This window comes from Colossoma macropomum, unplaced genomic scaffold (assembly GCF_904425465.1).
Source record: "Colossoma macropomum unplaced genomic scaffold, Colossoma_macropomum, whole genome shotgun sequence".
Lineage (NCBI taxonomy): Eukaryota > Metazoa > Chordata > Actinopteri > Characiformes > Serrasalmidae > Colossoma > Colossoma macropomum.
In genome coordinates, this window is record NW_023494799.1 from 18178929 (window position 1) to 18190041 (window position 11113).

Here is an 11113-nt window from a genome sequence, read left to right on the forward strand (position 1 = left end):
AAAAGCAGTGTAATCAGTTACCTTAGAATTTTAAGTTGAGCTGACCTCATCTGTTACAGTGCATTTCTGAGTAAATATGTAATGTAGCCTATATTACACTTTGCCATTCTGAAACATGAGTGCCTGAGCATGTGCGCGTTGTTAAGGACATGATTGAGAAGGCTTTATTGCTACCTGACTGATCTAGCTGATAATAGCTCAGAATTTCACTAACTAACATGTTGGCATATCATCCACTGAGGAAAAAATACCTTGTCTAAGATGATGGGTCCTCATCAACATTCCGCTTAACTAAGAGGCAGCCACGTTACTCATCCAATCAATTTCCCTAGGCTCTTTTGAGTATTAAATCATATTTTCAAATGTTTTAAAATGTATGCTTGCTGCTGAATTTTTATGCAACTGACTTTTAGCCTCAACACCAGTGCTACCACATAAAGTACTAAAAGCCTGATGTCAATTCTGGCTGAAGAATCTTTTTTACTTTTATACGCTTTTTGTGTTTTTTCCACCCCCGTGGTTAACCTTAAATATCCTTTCATTAACTCTTGCTAATAAAGTATCAAAATTAGGCAATGTACATTACTAACATCCCTAAGATAAAGTGAGTTTCATTTTAAGATATATAAGATTTACGCTATGTCAGCATCATGTTTCTGCTTTGTATACTAAGCTATAAAGTCAGTTATCACATATCATGTCATTTAACACAAAAAAGTTTCATGACGCATCCCAATGTCAGAAAAAATCAATGTTACCCGACATAGATGTGGACATCAAAACGACAAATGCAGCCTTTATGACAGAAAAAAAGATTAGTATAAGCTTTTCTAAATTTAAATGTTTATTTAGGTTTATGTCAGTTGTTATGACAAGCTTAAATAAATGTCATGTAGCAGTATGACCACGGCCCTACAGTAAAGCGTTTTACCCAGAATCTAAGCTAGGAACCATTTAGAAACCTTTAGTTTTTTAGAATGAAATTTTTACTTTCTAAAAATTTGGATGACTGGTAACAATAGTAGAACCTTTTTTGGGTTTATATACAACTAGTTTTCCATCATAGAGAAGAACCATTTATTAATATGTAGTCTCCGTATAGAGGGCCTATCACATATTAAACTGATAAAAACAGATACTACACTTGATCTTAGCCAAAAGGCAGAGAACCATTTTACCATGCACGGAAATCATTCGTTCAAATGGTTCTTTGAGGGTTCTCAGTTCTATTTATCACCAATGCATCTATTAAAAAAGCATTTAAAGGGTAATAGTTCAGAGAAAGATATTGTTATGACACTGACAACATACACATACGTAATGTAGGTTACAGTAAACTCAAACATCACACAATAACTAGAACAAGCTAATGTGTTTTTAAAATATGAGTCCTTCCAGACTGAGAGCAGTGCCTTTATTTTTGCCATTAGCATTTGGGTTACACCTACACTCTTGGGCAAAGAAGTTTGCTTGAAGCAATGCCATAAACAAATCAGCTTTGACTGAAAGAATGATCCAGAATTTTACTCCAACCCAACCCACAACACACAGGGACAGATTTATAGAAAGGACAGTAAAATTATGGTGAATGTACGAAGCTGAAGTTGACTTTTTATTAGCCGGCAGCTTCTTATTCGAATCTTCTATTCCACCTTAAATGGTGCAGCAGTTACATTCTGGCATCTGCTGCACTATTTAAGGTGGAACACAAATTTGAATATGAAGCTGGCAAATAAAAAATCAACTTAAGCCTTGTGGTGAATGCTGCACTTGTTTAACCTGCAGAGGCTGTTAAAATCATTTTGTTTTGTTTTGCTGTCGTGAAGAAAATGGCAATTTTGCCTGGTAAGTTTCTCCAGTAAGACTGGAGTTTAAGGGCTGAGCTGAACTTATTGATGCTATGTTTCTGATGGAGGCAACTTGAACTCTAACACTTCACTTGTCTTCCGGAATAAAATAAGCCGAGCATAAACGCAGTAACAAATATTTGATGACACTGCTGTCCATCAAATTTACGGCAAGAGACAAATCCATTAGGGTGAAAAATAAGCAGCTGTGTAGAGTCCCGTCTGCAGTCAGACACCTCTCCACGTTTCTTCCACTTTGGGTCTAGAGTCTTTCCGAGCCATGAGGCACAAGTCCGAATTAATGTCCGAGTCTTTGGTATTCAAGTCAAAGTCGAGTTGCAAGTCTTTTTTGATTTTGTCGAATCAAGTCTCAAATCATAAACTTCATGACTTGAGTCAGACTCGAGTCCAAGTCATATAACTCGCATCCACACCTCTGCTGTCTGGAGGTCCCTGAGGACCAGTTTGAGAACCACAGCTTTAAAAAAACATTTCTGTTGAATGAGATGTGCAAGTGTAAAGAACCTTTTTTAAATTTTAAATTTATGTATAATATAAAAAGCTTCTTAATAGAACTGTAGGTCCTGGAATCATATTAAACTCATGTATCTTCTTGGTGATCTGTAAATTTAAGTGTTTTTCCCCTTTCTCAGTCTGTGCTCCACTGCTGAAGCTGATTTAACAGCTGACTGACTGGACTCCACGGTCCAACAGGTCAGGGTCCAGCTGTAAGGGCTTCTCTGTTTGGCCTCCAACACTTCCAGGCCTACACACACTTGCACACACACACAGAAGTGTGATGAGCTCAATTCCAAAACCACTCTCCACTCGGACAGTCCAGGGGTGACAAATGGCAGTGATTATTAAAAGAAGGTTACTTTTAAACACTGTTCCCTGGCAATGAGAGAGCATAGCAGCTGCTAAATCACTGTCAGGGAAACTAATGATAAGATATCATAAGACACGCAAGACATAAGGCAAGATGGAGTGGAGCTTCACTCCACCTTAATCAGCCTCTGTCTCTTCTTCTCCTCGCGAACGTCTCTATTCACCACAGAGCTGCTCTCTCAGAGGGGATCCATCACTCCTCTTCTTCTATGGCTGTCGTTCAAGCCATTTTGTGCGGTCAGTATGACTATGATAAATATGGCCTGCAGCCGCTATGTGCTTATACTGGCTTTTGTCTCCAAACTGTTCCATTAATGCCCTTCTGACAAATGAAAAGTTTGCATTGTGTACTGAAAGCGAGACAAAATATTTCCAGATTTGTTGTACTTTTTGGCTGGGTACACACACAGGGTTTGTGCATGGGGTGACTTCACTGTTTTGGCTGTGAATACACAATGATGTGGTTGACTCCCCCATAAAGGATACAACATCACATAATCTGTTCAGCATTTACATTTCTTCAAGAATCCAGTTTACAGTTCATTACATACAGCTACCTTTCACTTACCCTCACTGGCCATTTTTATCTAGGTCCAAGATGGTGGCGCATTTAGGATGCAGTGGCTATTTCAGATCCTGAACAAATGGTGCCTTTGTTTCTTGCAGTCAGATACTGCTCGATATCAAAAAGTTCAGCTGTAATAAATGATGGACTGTAGGAGGCTCTGTGTAACCTTGGGGTACTATGAAAACCAGGCCTCAGGACCATGGGATTGCATGACGCTGTTGACTGGGAGAGGAAATGTTGAAAATGGTGTGTCAGAAAGCAGAAATACATAAAGCATTGGGGTTTTGAGCTGCCATGCTCTACCGTCTATTCTCCTCCCCAACGTCTGCTTTCTTGATGATAAACTGCACCACCTCAAACCACGGTCATTCAGCTAGTGGAGCTGACAGGGTAGCAGTACTGTCCATTGACACCCACGGTGGTGTCTTGTGTGTTTACATTAACAGTGAATGGTGCAGCAATGCTGTAGTAGTATTGAGTCAGCTTGGCGCTGGTGGAGTTTATGATTGTAAAGACTCTTCCCTTTTATCTCCAGAGAGTTTATCACCATGCTCATTGTCATAGTGCGCATTCCACCTGACACTAAAGCAAGGGTAGTGCTAGACAAACTCAGTAGGGCTAGTCTGTAACCTACAGACTGTGCCTCCTGATGCATTTTTTTATCACTGCTAAGAACTTTTGTCATATAAATCATAAGCCAGTGCCACCTAAATTCTATTAGCATGTAGATTTTTCAACTTGTGGAGCAAACACATTGGACCTTGTTTACACCAATATCCACGGCTGCTCGGAACACATCTCTGTCATGTTATTTCACACAAACTGCTGCATAAGTGTGCCAAGCCGGTTCTGAAATGGGAGAACCTGGTCTGAGGGGGCCATCTCAACACTTCAGGATTTCTACATGTGGTTTGAAGCACAGAACAACCAGTCAGTGAGTAAGACCACCCCTCTTCCCACCAACCAAGTTCTTAGTCTATCCACAGTAGACATTAGGACTATCCTTTCCAGAACTGACCCTTGGAAGGCTGCTGGCCCTGACAATATACTTGGCCAGGTGCTCAGGGAATGTGCTGTCCAGCTTGCAGATGCCTTCGCCAACATCGTCAACATTTCTCTGAGCCAGGCAGTTGTCTCGGAGTGCTTTAAAATAACTACCATCATCAAAACTGCTGTGTCTTGCCTCAATGACTACCGACCCGTAGCGGAGAGAGTCAAAAGCTCTAAGTTCACTGGTGTGCATATCATTGATGACCTCAGTTGGACCCGCAAAACTACCTGCCTAACAAAGAAAGCCCAGCAACAACTTCACTTCCTGCAAAGGATGAAGAGAGCAAACCCTCATCCATCCAAACTATATTTTACAGGGGGACAACAGAAAGCCACAACTGTATGTTAAATCCCCATTGGCTTAACCATTTTGCACATTGCTTAATTTTTTCTTTTTTCTAGTTTTTTTTTAAATAATTTTAATAATATATGTTCTTCTTTGGCTTCCTGGCTTCTTTGTTCCTGTTCTTGTCCCAAAGGGACTTATTTATTTTAAATAAGAAATTATTCATTTTAATTTATGTTTATTTTTTTTTCTAAAGCATTTAAGGCTAACCCCTAACCAGAACCTAGTCACTCCCATGATCACATGTTCAGTTTTCCTTCAGGGCCTCTTGTGTTTAGCTGACAGAGCTGTTCCTTTAAGCTGACTGGGGTTAATCATGCACTGTGTAAGAGACTCTAGATTAATCTAATTAATAAAAGTCATGCTCTGTCCCAACATATCTAATACTTTAAGCTAACGACATCATAAATCCTTTCTGCTAATATGGCAGGCAGTAAGTGGGTGTGAAAGAGAGGAGTGTGTGTCTATTAGAGCGTGTGCGTGTGTGTATGTGTGTGTGTGTTCGTGCATGTGTCTTTGTGGAAGGATGAAGAGATACACTGGATGTCCAAAAGTATATGGACATCCATATGTGCTTGTTGAACATCACATTTCAAAAGCATAGGCATTAAAATTGAGTTAGGCTTCGCTTTGCTGCTGTAACAGCCTTGACTCAACTCGATTTTAGAACATGGCTGTAAGGATTTGCTTCCATTCATCTATAAGAGCACTAGTGAGGTTAGGTAATGATGTTGATTAAGAAGGTCTGGCTCACAGTCAGCATTACAATTCATCCTAAAGGTGTTGGATGGGTTTGAAGTCATGACTGAAACAGAAAAAGGGTCATGCTGAAACAGGAAAAAGGCCTTCCCCAAAATGTGCCTAGAATTCTCTAGAATGCCTTTAAGCTATAGTAAGCTATAGTATAAGAATTCCATTCCCTGAAGCCAAGTGGCCTATCTAAAACCATGCAAAACAGCACCAGACCAGTATTTCTGCTCCACCAAATTTTGACACTATACATTCAGACTGGTACCATTCTCTTGGCATCTATTAAATCCATATTAGTCAATGGGACTGCCAGAAGTGTGATTAATTACTCCAGAACACTGCTCCAGAGTCCAATGGCGGTACATTCACTCTATTTTTGTGCTGATGTTGCAACTAAAACCAGTTTGGAACGCTATCCTGAGTGTTGCAACTGAGGACAGGCAATTTTTATGTGCTACATGCTTCATGTTGTGTGAGCTTATTTGTCCTACTGATTCACTGAGCTGTTATTGGTCCTGGAGGTTTCCTCTTCACGATGATAGCACTTACAGTTGACCAGGACAACTCCAGCAAAGTGGAAATCTGATGATCTGACTTGTTTGAAAGCTACTTTTGTATGACAGTGCCACATTGAATGTCAGTGAGCTCTTCAGTATAACCCATTCTACTACTATTGTTTAACGTTTATTTATAACAGTGGTGAGGAACTGAGGGCCGGAATCCAGCTTGGATTAGCAGTTGATGCATTTAAATGCCCTGAGTTACATTGTTTTACATATGGAAAAGGAAAGTAACAAGTACATTTCTTAAAGTTCATGAATAAACACATCATTAACACAGCACAGCATATACACAGTGACATTTACACATAACATAAAATATTTAGAAGCCACATTAGTTAGAATAAATGGCAATCAATTAGGCATTAGATATCTGGCAACCAAACATAGTGCCATGTAAAGTATGTTAATAAAATCTTTTAAATCAAGACTACACAGTAATAGCCCTGTATTAACCATCACCTTTCCAGATTTTTGTGGAATAGTAAATGGCTACATTGTAACATTCCCTTATTCTCGGTGGCTTGTCATGACAATGTGGTCACTGCTCTGTCCAAACCACACTAGAATATATTTCTTTGTTTTTGTTTTTAAATATTTAAATACTGTCTGTTTATGTGGGCATGGCGAGTATCTATGCTATAATTATGAATGAATCTTTCTTCTTCTAAAACATCTGAAATGCTTATTGCTATTCCAGCAAGTAGATAGTTATTGAGATTCTGCGTTAGTTTATGCACTCAACTTTGCTGATTGAGCTTATTCAGTGAAGTTTTCTAAGGGATGCATTAAAATATAGACACATAATTTGTAAGTATGACATGACTGTTTTCATAGATTGTAGACAAATTTATGTAGCATCTGTGAACAAAATGTTTGTCTCTCATTTCCATCAGAAAATCCTTCCTACTACTTAATATTCAGTGAGTGAATACAACAAACACAAAAGCTGCAAACATCAAATATTTCCAAGCACTACAACTGACCGATCTTGCATGAAAGATGCAGCAAAAACTGAAAACACATGCAGCACTGTATGTGAAATCTTCTTGAACCATCAGCAAATTATTTAATACACATTTCATCTGCAGATTGGACAAGAATATATCTAATCAAAGTTTATTTTCAGGAAAAAATGTTCATTGTTGATCATGAGCAAGCAATATCACACACAATGCCAGATTGATTAACCCATGTGTAACCTCTGAGAAAAGCAAGCCTGTTAGTTACCGAGCCACAAATCTTGGTTACTGTGTTCATTTTTTCAAGCTTATTTGGATGATTCAATTAGGTCTCTATGAAATTCCTAAATGTACTAAATACTAGACATTGTTTCCCATTGCAGTAGCTTACTTTGTTGGAGTTACATTTACAGCATTTGGCAGATGCTCTTATCCAGAGCAACTTACAATTTGATCATTTTACACAGGTAGTGTTAGGAGTCCTGCCCAAAGATTCTTATTGGTATAGTGCAGGGTGCTTACCCAGGCAGGGATTGAACCCCAGTTTACAGTGTAGAAAGGTGTTACCCACTACACTATACCAACCATAGGTCAAACTATGTTTTTAGTTTTGTTTTTGGCAGTATTAGAGACTTTACACTTCGCAAATGTTAGTGATCTGGTTATCTCAACTAATCAACTGCCAGGTTGTTTATTTTGCAAACTAGTGAATGATTCTTAGCCAGCTAGCCAAAACTGTAAAAAACAAAATAAAGTGAAAGTGAGAATAACATTAGTATTTCCACCTCTAATATTATTATCATGACAACTGCCCAATTAATGCTTTACCACAGCAATGAAAATACCCAAGCATTACCTTACTGTTGCATTTTAGAGAAGTTGGCCACTTTTACCAGTCCCCATATTTTAACTGTGTTTAAGTTTTATAAACATTATAGTTTGTATACAAAAGTTACAGAAGTTTATGTAGTGAAGCACACAATAGCATGTTGCAATTTCATCTATAAATAAATAAATAGCTTAAAAATATAAACAGATAAATATGTAAAATGGCTTAAGTAGCTGCATAATTTACTAAGATTTTGTTCCGTCTGTATGCAAAAAAAGAAACAAAACAAAAAACAACCAATAAATTGATTATACTAATTAGATTAAGAGAAGTTCAGCCAACGCGACCTTGTAATGAAAGTGATGCACTGCACAAGCTCAGTAAATTTGCAACACATTACTAGACTGTCACATTACATTTGCATAGTGCATTAATGAATATGCAAGTGAAAGTGAAAGGTTTTTCCACACAGACTTCTTTTAATTAGAATAACTCCTCCCAGTTCATTTTGTGATCAAAATCTCTCATTAGCATATTACAGAGAGGGCTTATGCCAGCTTTAGTCAGACTCACCTCCTAATTAACAGTGACTTTAATCTTTAATACTGTTACTGTTTCAGACGGCACAGAAATAAAATCAGCAGACGCTCTGCTCATCATTAAATTCATTAACCAATTAGACTTGTGATGATTCCTGAGGAAAAATGATCCAGCCAATTATCAATTAAATATTCATGTTACCAAGTGGGGAGGAGGGGTTGATATACATGTATAATCCAACATGTGCTTTGGTTAATGCAGTACCAGCAATTCTATGGTGGTAATCCAGAGACATTCTGAAGATGATCCAGAGTTTTCTGACTCATATGCGTGTTCTTCAAAGGTCTTCACTTTTATTTAAATCAATTTTATACAATTGTCCTGATACAATTAAACAGAAGACTGACCACAGGGACTGCGTGACCACATAAAAAATATAGGTTCCTAAATGGTTCTTGGCTTGGACATACTGTTTTAGAAAAAAAAATCCTTTGATATATAGGTTTCACTTTATTCTGATAGCCCCTTATAGACACTCCACAGACGTTCTTAACAAACTATCTGGTGAAACTTAATAGATTCTGAGCAGTGTTAGGAGTAGGATTAGCACTAATATTAGGACCAGGATTAGGGTTAGGGTTAGGTTTTGGGCTGGAGTTACAGTTAGAGTGAGTGGTCTATCCAAAGAAAGTTTAGAACACTATGTGGCAGTTGTTTAAACTTTAAAAAGGTTCGCACATCTCATTTACAACCACTCACTAAAAGGTTCTTTAGGAAATCGTATGACATCACCCTATAGAATCTTATTTGGCACCTTTATTTTTCAGAGACACTGAATATCTATGACTAGAGGAGAATCTTCATTTAATACTGAGTTCAAGAGTTCTTTTGCTAATACCACAGTGTAAAGTTCACAAAAGAAATGATGAAACTCTGGTCCACTTGATATGCAATTGTGCTCATTTCTATTTCTTTATTTTGTTCAATGCACAGCATTACCACGCAGTATGCTTTGCTGGTGTACCATGGAGTCACCATGCTGAATTATCCTGGTCTGCACACACTCACAAGAAATGGAATAATTACACTTGTGAGAATGAGATGGAGTGTCTCAGTAACAAACCATGAATATTACGTAGTCCACCACCTCTATGCCCCACTATTTCGTTACTTTCAAATATGAGCCGAGTTGTAGCACAAGGGGTGTGTGTCACCATCTGTTGTTTAATATCATGTAGTAAACACTCACTCTCTTCTCTCTGTTCATTTAAAATCTCTTCATGTTCTGCATATTAACACAGTAATTATGCAATTCACCATCCTCCAAATGCCTGCTTCTCTGGGCCTAATTAGCCATCATTTGTTTAATTGCCAGTTAAATTGATTTAAATGGTTCACTTTAGAAAATTGCTGGATGATTGTTGTGTAAATAGGCATGCTGAGAGGATGAATTACCAATATCTAAAATACTAGCCGTTGATTTTAGAAAAATAATAGGTTGAAATGTGAGCTGCAAGGTGTGAAGTTCTTGGCTAGAAGGACACAGTTGTGAAACCAAAGAATAGGGCTATAGAAACATTAAAGGGGAAATCCATTTATTGTTCATGATTATTTAAGATGTAAACCTGCTGAGAATTGTTCATAGTGGTGGCGATAGGTACCAGAGGTCTGAGTTTAATGTCTCTAAAAGGTCCCTCACAGAAAGTTATTAAATGAGATTGTCGTAAGCATCAAGACTTTTCTTTGTACTGGCACCCAGGTGGTGGAACGAACTCCCACTGGCTGGCCGTACAGCAGAGTCTCTCGCGGTCTTCAAACACGGACTGTAGACACATCTCTTTATACAGCACTTAAATGAGCACTGAGTTAAGTATTCATTGTAATGTATTGTACTGCACTTATTGAAATGTATTGTATTGCACTGCGCTGTGTTTAACTCTGTTCCTTTTTTTCTAGGTATCAACAGGAACCTTTTGGTTCTAGCAGTATCTGAGCTTTGGACTAGCTTTCTCTCCTATTGGTAACTAGCAAAAATACTTTCTCTAGATAGACAAAGCACTTTTTGTCAGTCACTCTGGATAAGAGCATCTGCTAAATGCTGTAAATGTAAATGTTAATGTTGTGAATATGTTGCTTGATTGTTTTACGGTAGCTCTGAGACAAGATTTTGGACTAACACATTTTTTAATCCACTTATGGCAGAGATGAAAGGCATACTAAGGCAAAGAAAAATGGTATTTTGACCTACCATTATTTAAACATTTTAATCATTACATATCTATATATTTTTGGATAACAAATAAAATGTCTATATTTGCATTAGGGCTGTATTACACATCATGACCCCTGGTTCCTATTACCGTCACTGTAATGAGCCATTAAATTTCTCTACAATGAAGGCATCAAACTACACCAAACCACTGTGAATTACCTTGTTTATCTCAGTGATTAAACTATGCAGAATTTTTAAAAAAATCATAGGAATTCCCCTCTAACAGGATTCACATAAAACCCATGACAAAACCAACCGGCCATAATTCAGAGAGCCATATATTGTGTGGGTATGTGAGAAACTATCCAAAATGATAAAAAAAAAAATAGTGGCAAAACAAGATATACTATCTTTAATGACATATGTCTATCTGTTTGGTCACGGATTAGTGCTGTGTTTGAGTGGAACTGGGCTGCTGCTTTGTATTCACTGAGTCTTAATTAGGGTCTTAGTGGAGCTGTGTGTGTACCAGGAGCCGAGCCAGATCAGGAGCTGAAGAGG

General features: G+C 37.9%; 1 pseudogene; it reads right to left on the bottom strand.

Annotated features, from left to right (window-relative positions):
• Positions 1-1062: 1062 nt before the first annotated feature.
• LOC118819591 lies at positions 1063-1174 on the bottom strand (annotated as a pseudogene).
• Between the last annotated feature and the right edge of the window lie 9939 nt (positions 1175-11113).